The sequence below is a fragment of the Cucurbita moschata genome, unplaced genomic scaffold (genome assembly GCF_002738365.1).
Source record: "Cucurbita moschata cultivar Rifu unplaced genomic scaffold, Cmos_1.0 Cmo_Scf00015, whole genome shotgun sequence".
NCBI lineage: Eukaryota > Viridiplantae > Streptophyta > Magnoliopsida > Cucurbitales > Cucurbitaceae > Cucurbita > Cucurbita moschata.
This window is the reverse complement of record NW_019268531.1, coordinates 4,429,133-4,440,298: the sequence shown is the minus strand read 5'-3', so window position 1 is coordinate 4,440,298 and position 11,166 is coordinate 4,429,133. Positions and strand designations below refer to the sequence as shown.

At 45.5% G+C, this 11,166-nt stretch overlaps 1 protein-coding gene and 1 long non-coding RNA gene across 2 annotated transcripts in view; one reads left to right on the top strand and one right to left on the bottom strand.

Moving 5' to 3' along the window:
* The window catches only part of LOC111453442 (plant cysteine oxidase 2-like), a 56,894-nt gene that overhangs the window by 18,151 nt on the left and 27,577 nt on the right, over window positions 1-11,166 (bottom strand). The gene's annotated exons all lie outside the window — the stretch shown is intronic.
* The window catches only part of LOC111453445, an 18,985-nt gene that overhangs the window by 1,589 nt on the left and 6,230 nt on the right, over window positions 1-11,166 (top strand). Inside the window, exon 2 of the long non-coding RNA XR_002712261.1 lies at window positions 6,199-6,203. This is a non-coding gene — a long non-coding RNA (uncharacterized LOC111453445). The remainder of the gene's footprint in view (window positions 1-6,198; window positions 6,204-11,166) is intronic.

Genomic DNA, 11,166 nt, shown 5'->3' with positions numbered 1-11,166 from the left:
GAAAAAAAAAAAAAAAAAGAGGTCGTCGACAGAGCCAAAAACTCCAGCAAACGCCGGAGTTTTCGCTCGCACACGACCCACAAAGGGCGGCCGAAGGCTGGGATGCCACAAATCGCGTCCCCGACCTTCAACCACCCTGAAAGAACCTGCAAAGAAACGAAAATGGTGAGGAAAAAGGAGAAAGAATAGAAAACCGACGAACTCCGGCGAAGCCGAACCATACGAATCGACGTCAAAAAACCCCCATTTTCCACCACAAAAGTAATCCCAGAACCCTTTACACACATCACGAATAGGTTTTAGACGAATCTCGTACGCTGAACACAGTCGGGAAGGAAGATGGATTGGCGGACTTCCAAGCTTCTCTAGATTCGGGAGTGTGAGGTCCTTATCAACGAAATCTGTACCAAAAACAGGGTTAGGGTGAAGAATAATCTCAGGAACAGAGGAAAAAAGAGGGGAAAAGGACATCGGGACGACGTTGTCAAGGAGAGAGAGAGATCGCTGGCAAATCGCGCAGGCAGTTGGGCGAAGAGGGCGAAGTCCGACCCGAGATTCGGATCCGACAACCCGAACCGAACTCTGTCCCTTCAGTCGGCCCAAAATTGACGTTACCCGCGGCATAAACACCCCTACCCTTCACCCGCGAGCCAGCCCATCACCCTGCGGCCCATCACCCGCGAACGGCCCGTCACCTGCGTTCGGCCCGAGACCCGCGAGCGACCCGTTAACTCGCGCCTTGACCCAAGACGCCTGCACACGCGTCGCTCTTTGATTGTGCTACGTGGCACGTCTGCAGCGCGGCTCCTCTCGGCTCCGGCGGCTTATTCGGCTCAGAAAACCTGTTTCCAGCCTATTTGACACCGTTTAGACCCTCCCAGACCTTGTTTCGGCCTTGTTTAAGGTAAAATGGAACATTTTAAGGTCGCATTTCACAAATTCTTAGTTTATTGGATTTAGATTAATTATCGTAAAGTTCACTTTATTCAATAACAATCTTTACTGAATAAACAACAATAATAACTTTATTGAAAATAGAATATATTTTCGTTTACAAACTACTATGAGTTTTAGGACATAAAACCCAACAAGTTGAACGTAGTTTCCAACGCAAGCCAAACATCACGTGCAGTAGAGAGACCAACGACAACAGCCATGGCTTCCTCGACGAGAGAGGAGAATAGGAGATAGAGAAGTCGTTGATCAGGTGCTCTCTACACCAAATATTTGGGGTTGAGTGTTGAGGAGGTTTTTGGTTCAAAGTGAGGTGGTGGAATCATAGTTCCATCAACATAGCCCAACATGTCTTGACTCTCAAGGAGAGGGAGAAGTTGGCTTTTCCAAAGAAGATAATTGGAGTAAGAAAGTGACTAATGAACCCATAGGAACCAACCACCAACGGAAGCGTAGAACGTCCACGAGGAGCTAGGAGCTTACGTTATATCTAGGGAGTACTTCGGCTAAGGCCTACCAAGTAAGTGGCTCACCCGTCGTAGGTTACGCGTTAATTGCTGTACGTTGGCACATGCCCGTGAATATGCACGGGTCATTAAATTGTATGCTAGCTTAATGTGCTTAAGTGCGAAATCATGTGAACGTAAATGTATGTTATGTATGCTGCTTAGTTGATGTGATATGTTATGCATGTGACGAGTTGTGGCCCTTGTATGATTATGGCTTGTTTGTATGAGTATTCGAATGTAACTGTATGAATTGTATGACATGAAATACGGTAAATTGCATGGAACATAACCCCTCTAGGAATATGTATGATATGTAACGAAATGAGAATGACATGTAAGCATGAAAACGTGACACGGGATTATGTTCATTAATGATAACTGTAGGACTAGTGGGACCTCATGCATATTGTGTGTTCATGCATTTGGGGGGATACCTCTATCCCATCACGAGGGTACGGACGCGTACATCCAATGGCAGGAGACGATCATTATGCCCTGCATAGCGCTGCCGTGATGGTCCTAGTTTTAACAGGTCCCGGTATAAGGGCTCCCAGAGCATGCCTACTGGCTAGGGACAATGGCCCAGCGGTGTGCGAACTAGCTGGTGAGCCCATACTCGCACGTATGGGCTGCGTGTAGAGTATATGGTACACGTCCACGATTACCTGTTAGGATTATACCATAGGGAAAACGAAACGAAACGAAACGAAAGATAGGTCTCATCATCTCATTGCATGTGTGTGTCACATAACCCCGATAGGGGGTCACTTATTGAGTATTCTAGAAATACTCAAGGCTCATGCTACTTTACTTTTGCAGATAAGGGCAAGGCACCCATGTGACAACGACGGCGATATCGTACACCCCGGGACCGTGGCACATGTATAGGGTAGTTGTTTGGTGGCATCATTTGTATAGGTTAGTATAGGTTGAAATGTATTTGCATAATAAACGGTAGAATAACACATTCATTTTGGGTTTTGTTACTTTTCCTTTATTTCTGTTCTTCCTTTTTTTCCTTGTAATCATTTTCTCTAAGGTAATAAAAGGCGAGTGCAAGTCGCATTTATGAATAGGACCCATTTAATGTATATTTTGTATTTCAAGGTATAGTAATGACCTTAGGTTTAATAGGTAAAATATTAGGGCCGTTACAAAAAAGTTGAAAATTCGGTGCCGAGTCCACGAAGAAACCAGTGCACTTTATCAATGTCCTCGATGGGTCTGCCATTGGCATGAAGTTGGTCACAAATTCGGTGCCGAGTCCACGAAGGAACCAGTGCACTAAGGATTAGAACATCCCCAATGTCTTCGGCTGGATTTATAGAATCATCATCATCTCCAGATTTGTGATTCTGCTTCCTCTCTAGTCTTGTACAACCTGTCCGAAAGTGACCTTTTTCTCCACAATTCCAACACATTACGTTTGGTCCAACTGATCAATAGAGATGAGGTTCTTCTTGAGACCAGGAATATATCTGACCTCCTATAATTTCTGTTGATTTTTTGTTTGAGTTTTTATGCAGACATCCTCTTTTCCTTCAATCTTCAAATTTTTGTTGTCGGCAAACATACACCTTCTTGAAATTTTCAGACTTGAAATTTTGAAACAGCACTTTATTTTGACATGAATAAAAAGATGTACCTGAGTCCAAAATACAGGATTCAATTGGACGGTTCATGACGAGGATTAGAGCATCCCAATGTCTTCTGCTGAATTTATAGAATCATCATCTTCTGATTTATGATTCTACTTCCTCTTTGGTCTTGTACAATCTGTCCGAAAGTGACCTTTTTCTCCACAACTCCAACCTATCACGTTTGGTCTATTTGAAAAATTTTCACAGTTCTTTGATTTTGATCGACCTTTGTTTGGGTCCTTAGATTTACTTTTTACCCCTTTGGTCAACACTAAGATCACCACCAGATGAATCCTCAATTTCTCGTGTGAATACTTTCGTTGAAAACTACATCTTGAATTTCATCGAACTTCAATTTCTTAGATCCTTGAGAATTGCTAATCGGGGCAATAACAATATCCCATGACTCGGGTAAAGATGACATCAAAATCAGTGCCTTAATTTCATCTTCGAAATTAATTTTCACTTAACTTAGTTGACTTACAATCATAATGAATTCGTTAATATAATTAGCAACATATCCACCTTCAGACATTTGTAAATTGAACAACTCTCATCAAATACATCTTGTTCTTAGCCGCAAGTTTTTCATATATATTCAACAGTACCTTCAACAGATCTGACGTTATCTTCGTCACGTCTCGAGATAACGTCAACCGAATCAACCCTAAAGGCCTGTCGACCCATGAGCTTCCACTGCTCCATGGTCATGGTATCCAACCTCACCCCCAATAAAGATTCATAAAGATCTTTTTGGTACAAATAATCTTGCATCTTCCAAAAATTGAAATCAGATCCATTAAACTTCTCAATTCCAATCTTTTAAAATCTCCATCTTCACAGATCGTAGTGAATCTCTCCTAGCTCTAATACCAGTGGTTAGGATCGCACAACAATGCGCACACTCAATTTAGATGAATAGTGTCTAAGGATTTGTATCGATGACTTCAGGTATGTAAACCAATAGAGAAAACAGATAATGAAGAAAGTATATCTTCAAAGCTCTGTCCAAGGGTATATATATGACTTCGATTTGCTATATAATCACCTACTGTATATAAATATCTACCAAATATATCTCTACCAGATTTTTACTATATAAATAGACATCAGGCTCCATATCTGAACAATAACAACCTCAATCAATCGAATAGATGAGAAAAAACCACAAACTTCCATGTAAGAACATCCTTAAAAGTTACAACTTTGTACCATTTTATATACAAACAAAACAAAATAAAATAGGCTTAAATGTCAATAATCTGTGGGCCTAAGTATTGTATGCCATCCATGCGAGTGTTTTCTGGCATCTCAATCTCTTCTAACCATCCATATCCCTTAGCCTCTTCTTATGTCATTGCCATGCCACCATCTGCCATCGAAGCTGATACGAAACCATTACGAGAGTCACGGTCATATTGTAAATGTCGTAGCAGATCGATATTCGCATTTCGTTACAATATTTGGAAGAACTTTTACGATGGTGCACGAACATGATTTGGAACTTACTTGAAAAAGAGGAATAGGGATGCTCCTTATAAATATGAACAATCTCGATCGTCCTCCATGGAGTATGGAGGTCCAAGCACATCAAGCACCGTGACATAATCGCACTTTCGAAGGCAGCGGACTAGCGATTGTGCGACACTCACTTTCCAGCGACAAGTGAGTTAAGCCAATTTGTTCTTGCGTCGCCTACGGCCAAGCGACGTACGGTCGAGCCTCTAGCCTCGGTTTTAAAAGAAGGTTTTAGAAAATGAGGAGAGAGAGAGATTTTAGAAAGAGAGATTTTAGAAAGAGACGTTATATAAGCAAGCAAGAGAAAGATAACAACGGCTTAGCATATATAACCTTGGGTAGGGAGAAGTTGACAACTAGTCATATCCCCCTATAGTACATTCTGGGCCATTTTAGTTCTGGCAGGCCTAGACATGATATTTTTGAGGTGTCATACGCTCTAGACTTACAAAAGGAAAAACACTAGAATGAAAAGACATGACAAGGGTTTGGCTTGTCATGGGCATGCGGCCATGGGCAACATGCCCTGGACAAGCATGACCGTGACATCCTCCCCCATCTAATTGGTTGACTTCCCTGTCAACCGACTACTTTCATACCTTGCAATGTGGGTGGCGGCGGAGTTCAGATCTTCGGCGCGTTCCCAGCTTGTTTCCTCTGTAGGGAGATTCTTCCATTTGACAAGGAATTCACGAATCATCCATACAGGTCTTCCTATCTTTCTAACCCTGTCAGCTAGGATCTCTTCCACTTCCTTTGTTTCTTTTTGCTTCAGATCGATGTTCGGTCTTGTGGTTGCATTTCGTTGGTTGTCGTCTGGATCAGAGTGATAGGGCTTCAAGTTGCTCACATGAATGACGGAGTGGATTTTCATCCATGCGGGTAGTGCAACTCGGTAGGAGGTAGCCCCGATCTTTTTAAAGATTTCAACCGGGCCTTCATATTTACGAACTAGTCTCAGGTCCTTTCGGCTACGAAATCTGATCTGTTCTGGTCTCAGCTTGATAAGGACTTGATCTCCTGCACGGACTTGAAGGGGGCGACGCTTCTTGTCCGCCCATTTCTTCATATGCTTGGAAGCCTTCTCTAAATATGCCCGGGATATATCTGTCGTCTGCTTCCATTCTCTTGTAAAGTTGTGAGCTTGAGGGTTTTTTCCTGCATAAGGATGATCAATAATATGGGGTAAGGCCGGTTGTCGTCCACTTACAATTTCGAAGGGACTCTTCCCTGTAGACGAGCTTGTTTGACAATTGAAGCAAAATTGGGCGACATCTAACAATTGTATCCAGTTCTTTTGGCCAGTGTCGACGAAGTGACGTAAGTATTCTTTCAGCAAGCAATTGAACCGTTCTGTCTGTCCATCGGTTTGAGGGTGATAACTCGAGGAGATGTTTAAGGTTGTTCCCAAGAAAGCGAATAACTCAGTCCAGAATGTCCCAATGAATCTGCCATCCCTATCACTGATGATGCTCGACGGAATGCCCCATAGCTTTACAACGTGTTTGAAAAACAGTTGGGCTGTGAGTTCCGCCGAGCATAATTTGGGAGAGGGAATGAATGTCGCATATTTTGAGAACCGGTCTACAATAACCAAGATGGCGTCATATTCCCCGACTTTTGGGAGGTGTGTTATGAAGTCCAGAGATACACTTTCCTAGGGTCTTGTTGGCACAGGTAGAGGTTCCAAGAGTCTAGAGACTTTGGCTTTCTCGACCTTATCCTGTTGGCAGATGAGGCACGTCTTGGTGTATTGCATGACGTCGTCTCGCATGTTTGGCCAGAAGTACCCCTTCTTTATTAGGGCGTATGTTCTTTGCCACCTAGGGTGTCCGGCCCATAAGATATCATGACATTCCTGAATGAGCTTCTTCCTCAGTTCCCCCGTTCTTGGGACGTACAATCTGTTTCCTTTGGTTATCAGGAGGTCCCCCTCAACCCAAAACTGTCGTGTCTTTCCAGCCTTAGCTAGTTCGACAACAGCTTTGGCCGATGGGTCTTTGTGTAGATGTTCCTTGATGATGTCGCGCATCGATCCATCGATCTTACTTGAATGAATATGGGCTAACATGCACAGGGTCGTATGTTCGCCCTTCCGACTCAGCGCATCGGCTGCTTGATTACTCTTTCCTGCTTTGTGTTCGAACTTGAAGTCGAATTTGGCCAACGACTCCTGCCACCAGGCTTGTTTTGCTGTTAATTTTGGTTAATCAAAGAAGTGGCAAGTGGCGCTGTTATTCGTCTTCACTACGAACTGTGATCCTAAGAGATACTGTCTCTAGACTCGAAGGCAATGGACTACAACCAGCATTTCTTTCTCGGAGACAGTGTGTCTTCGTTCGGCATCGTTGAGCTTTCGACTTTCGTAAGCGATGGGGTGGCCTTCTTGAATAAGGACCCCACCTAGAGCAAAGTCGGAAGCATCGGTTTCTACTTCAAATGGCTTTGTGATGTCTACCAACCCGAGGACAGGACCCCTCTTCATGGTTGTTTTCAGATTTTCAAAGGTCATTTGACAATCATTCGACCACGACCAAGGGTGGTCTTTCTTCAACAGCTTTGTCAATGGGGCGGCTCGTCGTGGAAACCCTTCGACGAACCGCCTATAGTAGTTGGCTAGTCCTAAGAAGGACCGCAACTCAGATACGGAAGTAGGAACTTTCCATTCTAGGATAGCTTTTATCTTGTCGCTATCCATACTAATTTGTCCACATCTGACGACATGTCCAAGGAAGTTGATGCATGTTTGTGCGAATGCACATTTCTCCTTCTTCACATACAGCTTGTTCTGCCGGAGCTTGTCAAACACTAGCTTCAAGTGCACTTTGTGTTCCTCGAGGGTTGTGCTGTAAACAACAATGTCGTTGAGGTATACTATGACGAACTGATCTAGATATTCATAGAAAACCTGGTTCATCAACGTGCAGAACATAGCTGGGGCATTTGTCAAGCCAAAGGGCATTACTAGGAATTCAAAGGCCCCATATCTTGTTACGCACGTCGTCTTGGGTTCGTCCCCTTCGGCAATACGTACTTGATAATATCCTGATCATAAGTCCAACTTCATGAAGTACTTGGCCCCGTGAAGTTGGTCGAACAAGTCGGATATTATCGGCAGAGGATATTTGTTGCGTACCGTCACCTTGTTTAAGGCTCTATAGTCTATGCACAGACGCAGCGTCCCATCCTTCTTCTTCTGGAACAGTACGGCGGCTCCATAAGGTGCCTTTACCGGGTGAATGAATCCCGCCTTCAGCAACTCGTCTAGTTGTTTCCTCAATTCAGCTAGCTCGAGCGGAGCCATCCGGTATGCGTTCTTCGCTGGTAGCTTAACCCCGGGGAGGAGTTCGATTTCGTGGTCAATGCCTCGACGAGGTGGTAGTGTTTGTGGTAAACTCTCTGGCATTATGTCGGTATAGCTGTCTAGTACTTCCTTGATTTCCTTTGGGACAGTCTCTTCGGTGGTTGCTTCTTCTATCAGTGGTATGGCCATGAATGTAGGTTCCTCTCGTGCGAGTCCCCTTTTTAGCTGTATGGCCGAGATCATTCGAAGATTACCTGGTTGCTTGATGCTTGCAGGTATTACTGTGGGGTTACGGTCGGTGATCACCAAGCATTTTGCTAATGGCATTGGGATGACCTTGTGTTCTAGGAGGAACTCCATCTCAAGTACCACGTCGAAGTCGTCCATGCGAACCACGACAAGGTCTAGCTCTCCAGTCCAATCCCCTATTTTGAAGGGGACTCCTTTGGAAACTCCCACAATAGGCAAGGCCTCGGAGTTGACAACTTTCATTTTCCCCGGGTCTTTTCCTATGGTGAGTCCCAATCTTCTGGCTTCTTGATCGGCAATGAAGTTGTGGGTTGCTCTAGAGTCTATCAGAGTGCTCTTGCTCGGTCGAGAGTTCATTGTGGCATCTACGAACATGAGCCCTTTCTCTATTATCTCCTTCGGTTTGACTTTTCGTTGGAGGGCTGACAAGAATTTGAGTGCGCCCATTCAGGGGTTGTCGTGATCTGTTGGATTTCAATAATCGGCCAGGGAAAACACCGAGATGATATTGTCGACAGGAGGTTGTTGGAAGAGAGATAAAATGCGTAAAATAAGAGAGAGAGAAGGACTGAAAAGTTTTGACTGCTCTTCAAAAACCGGATGTAAAATCCTGTAAACAGATTTCCTATTTAAATACAATCTATCCTAAAAATGGGTGGAGAGTGGCCAACTGAATCTGTGCCACTTCCTAGAAAATTGACGTCTAAGAATTCGCTAATCCATTCGACGTGTTTGTCAAATGGTCAAAGGGAAATTAAATGTAAACGTGTGAATCTAAATAAGGAAAAAACAAAGGTTTTATCTAACAATCTCCTCCTAAAACCTGTGTTATATCTGCCTTATTATTTGAACTCCGATCTTTGAGCGAAGTTCTTCAAATTTCACCCGTGCTAGGGACTTGGTGAAAATGTCTCCAAGTTGTTCCTCTGTTCGAATGAAATCAATCTTGATGAGCCCTCGATCTGCACATTCTCGAATGTAGTGGAATCTGATTTCTATGTGCTTGCTCCGGTCGTGCAAAACTGGATTTTTGATCAGGGAGATCGTAGCTTTGTTGTCTACGTATAGCATTGGTGGATCGCTTTCTCTCCCGATGAGTTCTTCCATTAGTCGTGCAAGCCAGATCCCTTGAGTTGCTGCCATCGAAGCGGCGATGTATTCTGCTTCGCAGGAAGACAAAGCAACTACCTTCTGTTTTGTTGATTGCCAGCAGATCGCGCCGCCTGAGAGAAAGTAGATCATTCCGCTGGTGCTCTTACGATCATCAACGTCACCGGCCATGTCACTATCGCTGTAGCCGACCAGTTTTAGTTTCTCCTTTCTGCTCCCAGCGCAGTATCTTACGCCCCAGCCTCTGGTTCCGGCTACATAGCGCAGGATGCGCTTGACAGCCACTAGATGCTCCTCCCTAGGTGCTTCCATAAACCTGCTCACATATCCAACAGAATATGCAAGATCTGGACGAGAGTTTACCAGATAGCGCAGACTCCCGACAATGCTGCGGTAATTGGTGGAGTCGACTGTCGTCGTAGTGCCGGCCTTCCTTAGTTGAAGTCGGGCCTCCATTGGCGTCCTGGTAGGATTACTGTCCACAAGCCCAGTTGTGTCCAGCAGCTTCCTCGCGTATGCACTTTGGCAGATGGAGATGCCGGAAGAGTTCTGTTGCACTTCGATGCCGAGGTAGTAGCTGAGCACACCGAGATCGCTCATCTCGAAGTTTTTCGACATCTCCTTCTTGAACCTTCCGAGGACTCCCACGTCGCCTCCAGTGATTATGAGGTCATCGACGTACACTCCCACGATCAGTCGCTTTTTGCCGTGGCCGTACGTGTACATGCCATGCTCAGAGACACAACGTTTGAAATTCAGTGACAGTAGGGTACTGTCGAGCTTCGCGTTCCAGGCTCGTGGGGCTTGTCGAAGCCCGTAGAGTGCTTTGTGCAGACGCAGTACCTTATTAGGGTTGTCGTTATCCAGGAAGCCAGGTGGTTGTCGAACATAGACGGTCTCCTTCAACTCTCCGTTAAGGAAAGCAGACTTTACGTCCATATGGTGAACCTCCCAAGAGTGATGTGCTGCAATTGCCAGCAAGAAACGAACGGATTCTAACCTTGCTACTGGCGCAAATACCTCTTCGAAGTCCACTCCTTGCTTCTGGACGTAGCCCTTCGCCACCAGACGAGCCTTGTGCTTCACAACTTCTCCTTTTTCGTTGCGCTTCAGTTTGAAGACCCACTTGAGCCCTATGGCTTGGTGTCCCGGTGGCATATCCTCCAGACTCCACGTCTGGTTCTCAGTGATGGATGTCATCTCTTCCTGCATTGCCTTCCGCCAGCACGGGTTCTTTTCTGCTTCGGCGAAGGTGTTTGGTTCATCTGCACTGACGGCATGTAGTTCGGCCACTTCCTCGAGCTCGCGCGCTGCTAGTCCAGGTGGTTCACCTCCTCCCACTAGGTCATCCATCCTCCGGTACCTAGCCTTCAGATCAGTATCGTGATCGGCATCCAGCGTCGAATCCGCAGTCCGTGGTGTTGCGAATTCTACTGGTTCAGGTGGTGCACCTGCTGGCGGCGGTGACGTCTCCTGATGCTGGGCTCCTCCTTCTTCAGGCTCGGTGACGAGGTACTCCACCGTGAATTGATTTGGATTACGGTCTGCCTCGATCACGTCATTCCACTGCCAGAAGGTGCTTTCGTCGAAGACGACGTCGCGAGACACGTGAGCTCGCCCCCCTACAGGATCATAGAGCCTGTACGCCTTGCTCCCGGGTTCGTAGCCGATGAAGACAACCTTCAGCCCCTTGGGATCGAGCTTGGCGTGATGGGGACGTGTTACCTTCATGTATGCGATGCAGCCGAACACGCGAAAATGATGTACTGTTGGTTTTTTGTTGTACCAGGCCTCATATGGCGTCTTCCCGTCAAGGCTTCGGGTTGGTGACCGATTGAGGAGATAGACAGCTGTCATTACTGCCTCTCCCCAGAATCTCCCA